This window comes from Brassica napus, unplaced genomic scaffold, assembly GCF_020379485.1.
Source record: "Brassica napus cultivar Da-Ae unplaced genomic scaffold, Da-Ae ScsIHWf_270;HRSCAF=446, whole genome shotgun sequence".
NCBI lineage: Eukaryota > Viridiplantae > Streptophyta > Magnoliopsida > Brassicales > Brassicaceae > Brassica > Brassica napus.
In genome coordinates, this window is record NW_026015992.1 from 175,290 (window position 1) to 190,156 (window position 14,867).

The 14,867-nt window shown below is 31.6% G+C and overlaps 1 pseudogene; it reads left to right on the forward strand.

Annotated features, from left to right (window-relative positions):
* Positions 1-12,935: 12,935 nt before the first annotated feature.
* LOC106361252 lies at positions 12,936-14,483 on the forward strand (annotated as a pseudogene).
* Positions 14,484-14,867: the final 384 nt, after the last annotated feature.

Consider the following 14,867-nt stretch of genomic DNA (forward strand, 5'->3'; position numbering starts at 1 on the left):
TGCTTACAAACAAACTAACCAACAACTTAAATTAATAAAATAGTATATATCAATACTAACCAAAAATTCATTATGGGACGTTTCTATATTGAAAAAGAATTGTTATGGAACTAATATGATATTATGCCACCAAGAAACTGCCTTTCCAATAATCTGGAAAATCAAGCAGTAATTGTTTTTTTGTATAAACACATGGAAAAGTTTTCGGAGTTGATTTTACGGTGAGTAACAAGTGCCTACTCTTATCAACCACTACTCAATTTTTACACTTTCTGGTTTTAATGTTTTCTTATTTTGATTAGCTTTGCTTCACTACATTCTTCGCATTCAATATAGCATTATAATTTTAATAATAAATGCAACTTCAAATAATCGCATCTTTCACTCCAATAGCATGTTAAAAGACTATGATTTCAACATAAAAATTATTACTCTTATAACATACAAAAAAATTAACACAAAAGACCATTCAAAGCTCTCACATCATATCAATGCCACTTCTTTTTAGTATAGAAACAACTATTGTTTTTTTTTTGGACAAACAATTAATGTAAACAAACATAGCATATTTTATCACATATAATCTTTTGTCACCTAAAATTTTATGAAAGACAAAAATCATTATCATACACATCTTTTGCAAACACAAACCTAAAACGCTAACCACAAAATCATACAAATAATAATAATTTAAATCATAAATAAAGTATATCCCGCCCGTAGGGCGGGCCGGCCCTAGTTGTATATGTATTTATGTAATTTGTTTACAATTTAATTAATAAATAAATTTTAGTTGGTAAAAAAAAAACAAAATCATTCTATTTTGTGAAAGTCAAATATTTAATTCTGTTAGTTATGTTTAACGGTCGATCTCTAGCATGACCGAAATAGTTTAATCAATACAAATATAAGATTTTTTGTTCCAAATAAAAAAAATAATTTTTTTTTATTTAAAATAGTTTAATTAAAATTTGGAATTTCTCATTTATTAAAATGATATGTTCAAATAAATTTAAAATAATATTTTCTTAAAATTGAATCGAAGATTAAAAGGGCATAATCATTATTTTTAGTTTAACAAATCTGTTGAAGAAATATATGTTTAAACTAACTATAATAAAATCTGTTAAAATCTGTTGAGAAAAAAAATATATTCAAATCTTATTAAAGTTTTAAATATTTTTATAAAATAATCCAATACTGAAATATATCACATGTGATTTGAACCATTTGACAAATTGCTTATTTTTCGTTTATCCACCTCATTTGCAAATATTTGCTATGAAACCAAACAAAAAACGAAAGCAAACTGAATCAATAACGATTCCTATTATTTGTAAAAGAAAACTGAAACCAAATCGGAAGCAAATCAAGAACCAAACTTTCAAAAATACAATTTATATACCTAAAATAATATTTATCTTTCGTTTTATAATTAGAGAAATTTCCAATTATCTTTCGTTTTATATTTACCTAAAATATACACAATTCAAGTTTCCAATTATCAAAAAAGATACTTTGAGTTCTGTGAACACTTCTTCTTAGGGGGCGACTGGTTTTCCCGCTACCACCCGCAAACGCAGCTTTTGCGGTTGGTAGCGGTTGTCGGCGGTTTGCAACAATCATTCAAATCGTTCTAAACCGCTTCAAACCGCTCCGAATCTCATAAATTCAAAAGCTGGCTCCAGCTAGCGTTTACGGTTGCGGGCGGTTGCGGGAGGGTAAAATTATTTTCTTTTTTTTAAACAATATATATACAAAAGTAAAAATATTTAATAAAAATTTTAAAATTGAAATTATGAAAATATTAAAATATATCTATTATATTTTAATTAATATTATAAAATTTTATAATAAAAACAATTTCAATAAATTTTCAAAAATTAAAATTATAACTTACTAAATATAAATTTTATATTTATTATAATTTTATGATTTTTAATATTTTTATAATTATATTAAATGTAAATATTGTTAATTTATTATTTGATTGTTACCGCATTAGATAGTTAACCAGTCATAAGTCATCCTCAAACGCACCAATTTTTAACCGCAGTGTCAGTCGTACAAATCTCTTAAAACCGCTAGAAATCGCAACCGTCCGCATCCACAAATTCCCGCAACCGCAACCGCTGCGTTTGAACCAGTCAGGCCCTTAGGGCCTGACTGGTTTAACCGCAGCGGTTGCGGTTGCGGTTGCGGGAGTTTGCGGATGCGGGTGGTTGCGGTTTCTAGCGGTTTTAAGAGATTTGTACGACTGGTTATGCGGTTAGAAATTTGTGCGTTTGCGGGATACTTATGACTGGTTAACTACCAAATGCAGCAGCAGTTAAATAATAAATTAACAATATTTACATTTTATACAATTATAAAAATATCAAAAATAATAATATTATAATAAATATAAAATTTATATTTAGAAAGTTATAGTTTAAATTTTTTAAAAATATAGAAAATATTTTTATTTTAAAGTTTTATAATATTAATTAAAATTTAATTGATATATTTTAGCATTTTTATAATTTCAGTTTAATTTTTTATTGAATTTTTTTATTTTTGTATTTATATTGTTTTGGAAAAAAAATAATTTTTTTTTATCCTCCCGCAAACGCCCGCAACCGCAAACGCTAGCTGGAACCAGCTTTTGAATTTATGAGGTTCAGAGCGATTTGGAGCGGTTTAGAGCGGTTTGAGCGATTGTTGCAAAACGCCAGCAACCGCTACCAACCGCAAAAGCTGCGTTTGCGGGTGGTAGCGGGAAAACCAGTCATACCCTTAGTGAATTGTTTTATCTAGCCTTCAACTATGTGAACTCTCTCCTTTCTTTGAATTCATTAACTAGATGGAACCTTTTAATAATAACCACTTTAATATTTTAAAACAATAAAGCTAATTCCTTTTTTTCTTTATTAAAAACATCTTTATCTATTCCCTTTCTAAATTCCTAAATCTTGTAACATCTCAGAAAACAAATCATAATCCTCTTTCTCTCTGTCTCAGATTTCTCGATCCAGAAATTATAGTGTCCGTAATCACGCCGCTTTGCTTCAGTTTCAATCTCCGACATGGAAGGTTTGTTTCTCGTTTCACAAGCAACGACATAATTATAGTTTGTCCTAGCGGCTTTAAAACAAAACTCACTGTTTCTTGATGAATCTTTGTTTCATTGCAGAGAACAGAGAAGACCATGTCTCCCCGAGAGACTTTTCGCAACAGATCGGTTCTCTTGTCGCCGTCTGAACTCTGAATATCTACTCAAGACCTAACATACTTGCTTTCATCCGCCATCTTCTTTGTGGTTCTCCAGAATTTGTGGACAAGATAGTTATGGACAAAATACTTGTGGTCAAGAGAATTGTGGTTAAGAGAATTGTGTTATAGAAGAAAGAATTGTGGATAAGATAGTTATGGACAAGATACTTGTGGTCAAGAGAATTGTGTTAATATTTTTATAAAGAAGCTATGCAATTGACCGTTTGTGTTTCAAGTTTTTGTACAATCAAGTGGAAGCTCAAGTATATGTAATGTCTTGGACTTTCTGATCTTACAAACCATGTATGAGAGTATGTATACTGATTCAACGATATAAGACTCATGGATGGGTGATGCGTGGACAGTGGTTTATGGATGAATGTATCGTGGATGGATAGGTTTCTCGTGAATATGTATGTGGATATGTCATGGATGAATGTATCGTGGATGGTGTCTCGTGAATATGTATTTGGATATTTCTTGGATGAATGTATAGTGAAAAATAGAAAAAGAAGCTGCGGAGAAACAAGTTACATTACATGCAAATAGTCATATTTACGCAACTAAAATTGTAAGAACTTGTCATTAAGAACACAACCACCATAGACTTTTTTATAAAAAACACATTCATGTGACTTTTGTCCACTAAAATATATCCACCAGAAAACTGTCCACAATATTAATATATGTACTAACCTAAAAAAATAAGTATTAAAATATATATACATATAGATATCAAAATTAGAAGAAAAATACTTTATTTTTAGGTATGTATACTCTATATATTTATAGATTGAAAAAATATATAATGATGAATTTAAAGGTGATAGAGTGTGAAAAAAATAGTTTTAATTAGAAGGTAATAAATTTTGTGCTATTTTTTTAATAAAAAAAAGCTCTACTCCCAACTATTAGATCAACTTTTCTTTCTAAAAATCTAAAGGCCCAAATCAAATCACACAAACCAACACACCTACCTCCATTCTGTTATAAAAGGATGATTATTCATAGAGACACTTGTTTTATTACTGAAAATAATGTATTAGTCATCATCCAGATGTCAGCTTTAATGTTCTTTCTTTTCTTCCAAGTTAATTAAGTCACCGACTTGATACATGTATAAATAGGGTCATTCCCTTCTTTCTTTTGTAAGTATAATAACATAAGAGAAGAAACATGAAAGACTTCATTATCTCTCTCTCACGTGAACATACACATACAATATTATATAAATATTTTTACTAATAAATATAAACACCATTATCAGTTTAGTTTCATCTGGTTATTTACAACACGTTATCAGCACGAAGCTCTGGCCAACTGAGGTTTATCAATCCGAAAGTTCTCAAACCAGTCGAGGTAATGCTTAAATTTATGTGTTTCAATAAACTTAATTTATTTAAATTTTATTATTGTTTCGGAGTGAGAGGCTGGACCTTCTCCGTCTATATTCCGGGATGATAGGCGATGCCTTTCCCGACTGATCGTTATGGTAGGCTATGCTTTCATGATCAGAGAAACACGTGGTAGGCTTTGCCTCCGTGAATTGAAAAAAAAAATTTACGTGAAAGGTTTTACCTCCGTAAATAAAAAGAAAATGTCAAAAATGGTAGACTAAGTCTCCTCGAACTTTGAAATAAGTAAAAGTCAAAATGGTAGACCATGTCTCCTCGGACTTTGGAAAATGATCAATATGGTAGTCTATGACTCATCGGATCATGTGGTAGGCTGAGCCTCCCGATTTTATTTATGTTATTTAAATTTTTGCAATTTAAATTTCTGCAATTTAAATTTATGCAATTTAATTTATGCATTTATTTTATGCTTTTAATTTATGCATTTAAATTCTCATATTTATTATAATATTATTATATGAATAATGTTATCAAGTGAATTTTGACAAAGCTCAAAATAAATGCCCTTGATATTACGAGAAATAATTATAAGGCTTGGGCAGTGGGTGCAAAGATGCACCTGAGAGAAAATGAGCTTTGAAAAATCATCGATATAATCTATATTGGATGAAAAAAAGATAAAGCCATGATAATTTACACCACTTTAATGATGGTTTATAAGATGAGGTGTATCATAAAAAAATATCTAGAAGATCTTTGAATAATTAAATCCTTGAAAGAAAGGATTCAATAAATAGTTGGAGTTGATGAAAATCCTCCTTGAAAACTAAAAAAAAAAAGGGGGGAAAATGAAATCATGATACTAAACCATCAAGTCGGTCCTATTAGAAAAGGACGAGGGTGTAGATGCGGTTGAAACCCCCTATCGTGGTCGTGGAAGTAGACGAGAAAGAATATTCCGTCCATGCGAAATAATTAGAACTTCCACGAAAATGAAAGTGGTCGGGTGATAAAAGGCAAACATAAAAGGTTATAGATACGGCTAGAAAGAAAATTGGATACGTAGTTGTCGTATACCAAATATTTAGCCGATCTATATCGAGAATCAAAAAGGAAAAGAGAAAGGAAGTATATTAAACTTCGTCTCTTATGAGCCCGAACCATCTTTCATAGCTTAAATACTCATCTTGATGATTCAGATTTTCTGGTTGGTCCAGAAAATAAAAATAAAATCGATGTGATATGAGAATTATCTTTCTGAATAAGATTTAAAGATTCAGAATGAAGATAGATATATCTGGCAGATATTGGGTCATCGTACATGACTAATAAAGGTAACAACTATTTCTCCTCTCTCAAAATAAGTAAGTATAATTACTATAAAAGATACTATTAGTTCTAGAGGAGCTTATGATGAAAAGACATGCATAAGAAAAAGATGGCAAAATTATAAATGAGTGGTAAATTTGGAGTTTACTGATATATAGCCATCTCCAATAATGTTATCGACATTATTGTGAAATGTTGAAAAACCAGAAATTTTTCATATAAAGCATGTCTTAAAAGAAAATAAAGGAAACCATCATGGATGATGAATCATCAAACAACTTCACAATATGTGATTTTTTTAAGCAGACCCCAAATTAAGATCTCACTCTAAAGAATTTGAAACATAATTCATCCCAAATGGGAAAACTGAATATGTTATTGGTTCTAGAGTGGGATTCAGTACGAGATTTTAGACATGGAGTGTCATCATCTCGAGGGGGAGAATTAAAGAATCCTAGTGAGTGGAACATTGAGAAATTATGTTCGCACTTGAAAAAGAACTTGATAAAGTAAATTCAAGTAAGATGATCCCCATGATCGGTGTTAATAAAGACATACAATCCAGAGGGATAAAGTATATGGATACTTAGAAATATGCTCGCAAGTTTGCTAGAAGCATATGATAAGCTGATGGAATGAGATATGTGAAATGGATTACAATGAAAAGTAGAATAATCAATTTACAAAATGCATGCCAGACATTTTGATGAAATAATGAAATCTCATATTCCAGCTGAAAATGCTCCAATAAGAAAATAGTGTCCAAAACGGACGATATATGAGTCTATGGCACGCTAGAAACGTGATAGACCACTTTGGTTCCAAAGAGTCCTCGAAAAGGAGTAAAAATATAAATAGAGGATGAATCTCATGATGAGACCGTTAATATGGTTAATATAACAGTCAGGTACCTGGGTAAATCATTGATGAGATAAAGAGATCTCGATCAACCATATCAGTACGGATAAAAAGATGGAACTAAAGAGAAAATAGATTGTCGACAATAAAATAAAAAAAGCGCTACATAAATAAGGATTATGAATCTACCTCTATGTATGAGGGTAGAGTGAATTGATTGGCCATCAATTCGATATAAAGCTCGTTAGAAAAACGAGAGATTTTTGGACCAAAAGTCCAAGGTATATATTTCTCCAAAGAAGGAAATGAAAGATGACCTTGAGGTATGAAAAACGGCTTGTTCCGAGGTCACTGGAGAAAATTTAAAATAGATGCAATATATTGAAATGTCTGGCAGGAGAAAAATGACTTGGATACATCTTGATATTTAGTAGTCCCTGGAGAGTTAAATATACTCTCGGGAATGTATCAAACTCTGGAAGAGTTAGAACAAGCCGTATATAAGGTATCTTGAACCAGTAACTGGTGATATGTTTACGGCACGATTTCCCGGAGGATGAATTTCCAGCGTTAGGGGGAAGAATTTGAGAAATTCCTAAATAAATTACATGGTGTACACATTCGTTGTTACACTTTGGTCCTCCTACAAATCAAAGAGAGCTGGAAGTTCAGGAAATTGTGCATTTGCATAATTTGGCAAACCAGTTACCAAATGTGTTCACAGATACGACATGATATACCAGCAGAAAATGTTCCATCCAGAGTTGATGTTCCTAAAGAAAAAAACTGATGGTAACAAAATAAACGAACCTAGGGTTCAGTTAAAGAGGGGAAGACTAGCGGGTTCTAAAGATAAAAATCCCCGAAAGAAAAAAAATTTATTGAGCAAAGCAGAAAGGTTCCAGAAGAACCTGATAATAAAAATGTCTGAAAGAAGGCATAGATGAAGAGGTTCAAGATGAACCAAATAAATATTATCCAAATGACGAGAAGGGAACAGAAAAGTATGAGATTTCCATCAACTACACCCTTGATAATAAGTTATAAGGTAAAAGATGTTGATGGAATGTTCTCCTTTTCTGTGTCCAAAGAGATCGATCATAAAAGTGATGATTTCGATCCAAGGTCCATTTTAGAATGCTAAAAAGACACGATTGGGAGGAGTGGCATAAGGCCATTCGAATTGAATTATTCTCCTTAAATAAAAAGAATGTCTTTGGACCTATAGTCATAACGCCTGAGAATATAAATCTTGTTGGGTATAAGTGGGTATTCGTGAGAAAAGTAACACGATATAAAACCTGATTAGTTGCCCAAAGATTTTCTCAGAGACCGGGAATTGATTTTGAGGAAACGTATTCCCCGGTAATGGATGCAACTACGTTTAGATTTTTGATGAGCCTAACGGCGTCTAAAAATCTTGAGATGCATCTCATGGACGTTGTGACTGCATATTTGTATGGATCGTTTGGATAACGATATATATGAAACTCCCTGAGGGATTGAAAATGCCAGAGGCATTGAAAGAAAAATCCAGGGAGATTTGTTCGGTCAAGTTACAGCGATCACTATAAGGATTAAAGCAATCCGGACGCATATGGTACAATCGCTTAAGTGAATATATCTTGAAAAAGGGATATGTTAATAATGCGATATGTCCATGCGTTTTTATAAAGAAATTGTCATCTGGCTTTGTGATCATTGCTGTATATGTAGATGACCTGAACATAATTGGAACTCAAAAGGAGGTTGATGATGCTCGAACTCATATGAAAGAGGAGTTCGAAATGAAAGATCTCGGCAAGACAAAGTTTTGTCTTGGGCTCCAGATAGAGCATCTCCGAGAAAGAATAATTGTGCATCAATCAAATCATACGAAAAGGTTATTAAAACGTTTTTGTATGAATAAAGCGACTCCTTTGAGTACTCCAATGGTAAATAGATCTCTCGATGTTTAAAGAGATGTTTAAAAGATCCAGGTAAGATCTTATATAAATAAGTACTTTGGAGATGCTAATAAAGCATTTGTGAGCTTATATGTCTTGCAAGTTGTATTTGATAAAATATAGTTTTAGACACTAATGTCTTTGCAAGATACAGCTCATTTTCTATTTATGAAAATTAGAATGGCGCTGAGAACATGTCAGTTCTATCCAAGGTACATTTTGATTCAGAATTGGTTTACCTAGAAACTCCGAGTTTGGTATGGTTTTGCAGATACATGCCATTTATAAAGTCGAACGAAAACCGGATATGGTTTTACAATTGGTGGAACCGCGATCTCTTGGCGGTCCCAGAAACAAACTCTAGTTGCGACATCTTCGAATCATGCAGAGAGTATTGCGCTTCACGAAGCATGTCGAGAATGAGTATGGCTTCGGTCAATGAGTCACCATATTCAAAAATCAAGCGGAATAGTTAAAGAGCCGACGAAAATATTTGAAGGTAATACGGCTTGTGTCGTTCAACTCAAAGAAGGCAACATTAAGAGTGACAGAACAAAGCACATCCCTCCAAGATTTTTCTCGTACATAAGAGAGCTCGAGAAAAATAAAGAAGTGGACATCGAGTATGTACGGTCATGCGAAAATCCGGCTGACTTGTTCACCAAAGCTCTTCCAACTACAACATTCCAAAAACACGTCTACAGTATCGGAATGCGGCATTTGCGTGACCTTTGAAGAAAAAGCTAAGTCCACTATTCTCAGGGGAAGATTACGGCAGTGTACTCTTTTTTCCTGTTCACGGTTTTTATCCTACAGGATTTTTCCGTGATTAGGTTTTTAACGAGGCACTACGTGATACAAGATGAATAATCAAGGGGAAGTATTATAAAAGGATGATTATTCATAGAGATACTTGTCTTATTACTGAAAATAATGTAGTCATTATCCAGATGTAAGCTTTAATGTTCTTTCTTTTCCTCCAAGTTAATCAAGTCACCGACTTGATACATGTATAAATAGGGTCATTCCCTTCTTTCTTTTGTAAGTATAATAACATAAGAGAAGAAACATGAAAGACTTCATTATCTCTCTCACGTGAACATACACATACAATATTATATAAATATTTCTACTAATAAATATAAACACCATTATCAGTTTAGTTTCATCTGGTTATTTACAACACATTCAAAATTAAGGTAGCATTTATTGCCAACAAAACCACACGCTACAAACTAAGTTTCTTTTCTGTTACTTCTTTAATAAAAAACAAAGGGCATAATTGTCTCATAAAACAGGTTCCGTACAGACAAAGTGCTCCAAAAAGCAATGTGTCTTTAGGCATAAAGAGAAGTCATAATGTATCTTTTGGCGTAACCTTCTCTTATAATTATCAAATATTCTAAAATGCAATTTATAAACTAAACTATCCAAAATTTGAATTATCCTAATATTTTTTATCCAAAATATTCTAAATTATCCTAATTCTCCGAAAGAACCGAATTCCAAAAATATTTTATCCAAAATATTTAAATGTATCCAGTATGAGAAATACCCTAGAATAGCACTAAAAACGTTTATGTCACAAATATAAACTCTAAGAATCAAAATGACCAAAATGTTTCATTAAAGAGGTAAATATACACTTATATCCCTAGGATTAAATAATCTAAACTTTAGGATTTAGAGTTAAGGGGTAGGGATTTTGAATTGAGGTTTAAAAATTTATAAAATAAAAAATAAATATTAAAATTTGAAAATAAAAATTACAAAAATAGTTTCAAAAAGTATTTTCGAATTACAAAAAGAAAATTTGAAAAAATAAAAAAATTTCGAAAAACAAAAATTTCAAAACAAAATTATAAAAAAAAGTTCGAATTTGAAAACATAATCTAAAACTATAATTTTTTTTTTTATTTTTTTTTTATATATATCTAGGGTATTAGTGTCATTTTACCTATTAAATGAAATATTTTAGTCATTTTCTTCTTTGTGGTCTATTTTTGTGACCAAAACTTAAAAATTATCTATGTATGAGAATTGCTCATCCAGTATTTTACCAAAATGTTTAAAATATAATTTTTTATCTGAATTATTCAAGATTATCCGAAAAATGGAAACTGAACTTGAACCTAATTGAACTTGAAATTTTATCGGATTCTTAACATTGTTATCCGAACAAAACCCAAACCAAATCCAAATTCATAAAAAAACTAACGGTTCTTATATCTATTGAACCGAAAAACCAAAAATTACAACCAAACAAGAACCGAACCAAAACTAAAAAGAGAAAACTGGAACTAAACCAAAACCGAACACCCATGCTTAATAAATCTATTAGCGAACAAACAAACAAGTTAATAAATTTGTAAACAAAAAATAGTCCCACGCTTCAAAATTTAGTTTAAATTTACATATGAGAATTTGAGTGAGACGTGACTATCTCTCTCTCTCTCTCTCTCTCTCTCTCTCTCTCTCTCTCTCTCTCTCTCTCTCTCTCTCTCTCTCTCTCTCTCTCTCTCTCTCTCTCTCTCTCTCTCTCTCTCTCTCTCTCTCTCTCTCTCTCGTTTTACTGATCTTCCATTTCTCTAGGATAAGATTGTATTTCTCCATTTTGTATTCGATAGAATGAGCTCTCGTAGCTGCTGTCGGTCCGAAATTATGTCTTTTCTCTTATTATGTTTGCATGTTTTTTGGGTAGGTCTTTAGTCTATTAGAATGTGGTTTTCGACCTCTATATTCATATCTTAATTTTGTTGGTTATGGTTCGTCGTTTTTTTTTTGATAACTCTGGTATCTGGGCAGCCACATTCCCAACTATCCCCCGAAAGAGGTCCAGCGCCCCAACGGAAGGGATGTTAAGGTTATGGTTCGTCGTTTGTGGCTCATTCATTGCTTTTTTCTTACAATGAACGGTTATTCTATTATTATGGCTCATTCATTGCTTATCATCGTATTTATTTGAATTATATGATTCATTTTTAAAAAAATATTTTTAAGTTTGTTTAAAACATTTAGAAAAATTCTTAAGTAAGTGATTATAATTAAGATGAAAAAGATATAAATTTAAGTAAACTACTTTTAAAGAAATCGTTTTAATCTTCAATTTTTACACTAATGTATTTTTATAATTATGTTGAACAAGTTATCTCGATTATGGCAAAGTCAACTGTTAGCTATAATTAATAGAACCAAATGCTTGATTTTTAGGGGAGTAAAATAGTTTGGCTAAAGAAAATATGTGATTTATTTGTTCTCAAATGAAAGTTGAAGATTAAATTTGTGTTTTTGTGAGTAAGAGATATTTTTGGTTTAAATTTAAAAGTTCAAATTATTTTGTCCATTTTCTAAAAAGTTTATGCCTATAATATCACTAAAGCTAAATATTAATAAGGTCCAAAATAGTATTATAGGCCCCACAAGCTACATTACAGATCATTTATACTATTAATTAAAAAGAAGCACTAATATTTTTTAAATATCCAGTTAAATCGTTATACAATATTTGTTTAACTTTTAATTATTTCTCTATAACTAACTTATTAACTATACAATCAAGCCTAACATAGTATTTAAACATTTTCAAAATAAGATGTCTTAAAAGAAACTTTTAAATATATATTTTTCAAAATTACATTTAATAATATATTTTTATTTAATATATATATATATATATTTTAATATTAAATTATAATAAATACGGTACATTTATTTGTTATGTTTTTACAAATTATATTTTTTACAGAATATTTATTAAGTATGAGATATATTAAATGATATAATTAATTTATATTATAATAAAATAAATTTTGACTGATATTTAAAAAAAATATTATAAATTTTAAGCTTTAAAATATAGGTAAGTATATATATATATATGTATAAAAGAATTGTTTTTATTTTCATAAAAATATATTTAAATAAATTCCAGTTTGATTATCTATATTTTTAAACCAAGTATTTTATAAAAATATATGTATAAATCTCTATCTATATTTTAAAAATAATTGTTTTATAAAAATATATGTATAAATCTCTAATTTTTAGTAAATAATTTTCGAATAAAAATTAGTTCAGCACCTTAAAAACGCAGATAGTACTAAATGAATAGGCCCGTTATTACACGGAAGAAAAGTCAACAATGTACAGACGAGATATTTTAAACATTCATTTGGTTTAAGAATATGGAAGAAAGACCAACTCGTGGGTTAAGAAGAAGAAGACTCGTCGCCAGATCTGACTTTGTCAACTTTGACTTGGTTCCATTCCATTCCATATAAAGATCAGTGTATAATTCCCAAAATGTAATAAGCAAGACAAGATCAAGAACAAGAATAACAGAGAGAGATCAAGAAAGAAAAAAGAATGGCTGCTTTGTCTGATAAACTAGCGGATGCTTACCAGAACGCAAGGCCAAGGTACCCGATCGACTGGTTCACGAAGCTTGCTGCTCGAACCGGTCAACACAAATTGGCTTGGGATGTCGGTACTGGAAATGGTCAAGCCGCCATTGGTGTAAGCTTCTTCTTTCTTCTGTCTAAAAGTTTACTTTTTTATCTTCACTAGATCATTATGATGACACAAGAACTAGATCGTGAAGTTAACATAACTTCTTCTGTTGTTTAACTACAGCTCGCAGAGTACTTCGAGAAAGTTGTGGCTACAGACATAAACGAAGCACAACTGAAACGAGCAGTGAAACATGAGCGAATCAGCTACCATCACACTCCAAAAGAGTTGTCCGAAGACAAAATGGTCGCTCTAGTCGGCGGAGATAACTCCGTTGACCTCATCGTCGCTGCACAAGCCGTTCACTACTTCGATCTCCAACCATTCTACAACATAGTCAAACGTGTTCTCCGCAAAGAAGGAGGTTTAATCGCAGTTTGGGTATACAACGACCTAGTCATCTCCCCTGAAGTCGACGCCATCATGAAACGTCTCGTGGACTCCACGTTTCCGTATAGAACTCCCGTTATGAATCTTGCGTTTGACGGCTATAAGACGATGCCGTTTCCTTTCCAAAGTATTGGGATGGGGTCAGAAGGGAAGCCTATACAGCTTGACATTCCACATAAGCTTTCTCTTAAAGGGTTTGTAGGGTTCTTGAGATCTGGCAGCCTGCTATGAAAGCTAAAGAGAGAGGTGTTGAGCTTGTAACTGAAGATTTGATCAATCAGTTCGAAGATGCTTGGGGTGATGATGATGATGTTAAGGATATTTTCTACAAAGCTCATATGATTGTTGGCAAACTCTCGGTAAATTGATTCATTCATCACTTTGGTAATATTCATAGTATGTTTTGTTCATCTTCTAATGACTGATTTGGTATACCTAATGGCGCAGTCTGCAGATATAGAACGTCATCGAAAGAGATTTGAATCAAACTGTGTGGTTACTAAACTGAAAGATAGTAACAACTCAGCTGTTATTGCTTCAGGTTTGTGGCTTTATATCTTCAATATTAACTATTTCCAAAATTAAACCATTACAATCTGATTTAACTAAATTAAGTTGTGTTGTGTTTGTCAACTTGTAGTGACGGCTGCTGCGTTTGCTGGAGTGGCAGCTTACTGTGCCTACTCTGCGAGGAAGAACACGTAACATATTGATATATACCTTTTGATGGACAAGAATCGTTTTAATAAAATCTTTTGAAGGCTATTGCTAATAACTCTATCGAGAATGTATACATGTAGTCATGTATTTGTGTGTGTCATTGAACGGAACATTTCTTTTACCATCTCCATCCCATTTATGCGTGACTTTTAAATAGACCATTGCGTTGGTGCAAGGTTTTAATAATTATTGATATCGCTTATGGTCTTCTTGATCATGTGCTACCAAACTTCCAATATTAACTGAAATAGAAAAAAAACCATATATAAACCCCATAAGAACAGACTAGTGAGTAAGATAGACATTAGATGGCTTGAAATGGATATAGTTAGGGATTATCATACTCTTCGCGAATCGCGATATATTCAAAGCACACAAGATCAATAATAACGTCTGCATAATTATATTAAAGAGAAAAACATGGCTTTAGAAAGATTCTTTCGGCTTCCCAGAGCTCCCAACCTCAAAGCATCATGCAAAATAAATCTTTACCCAAACAATGGCTCAA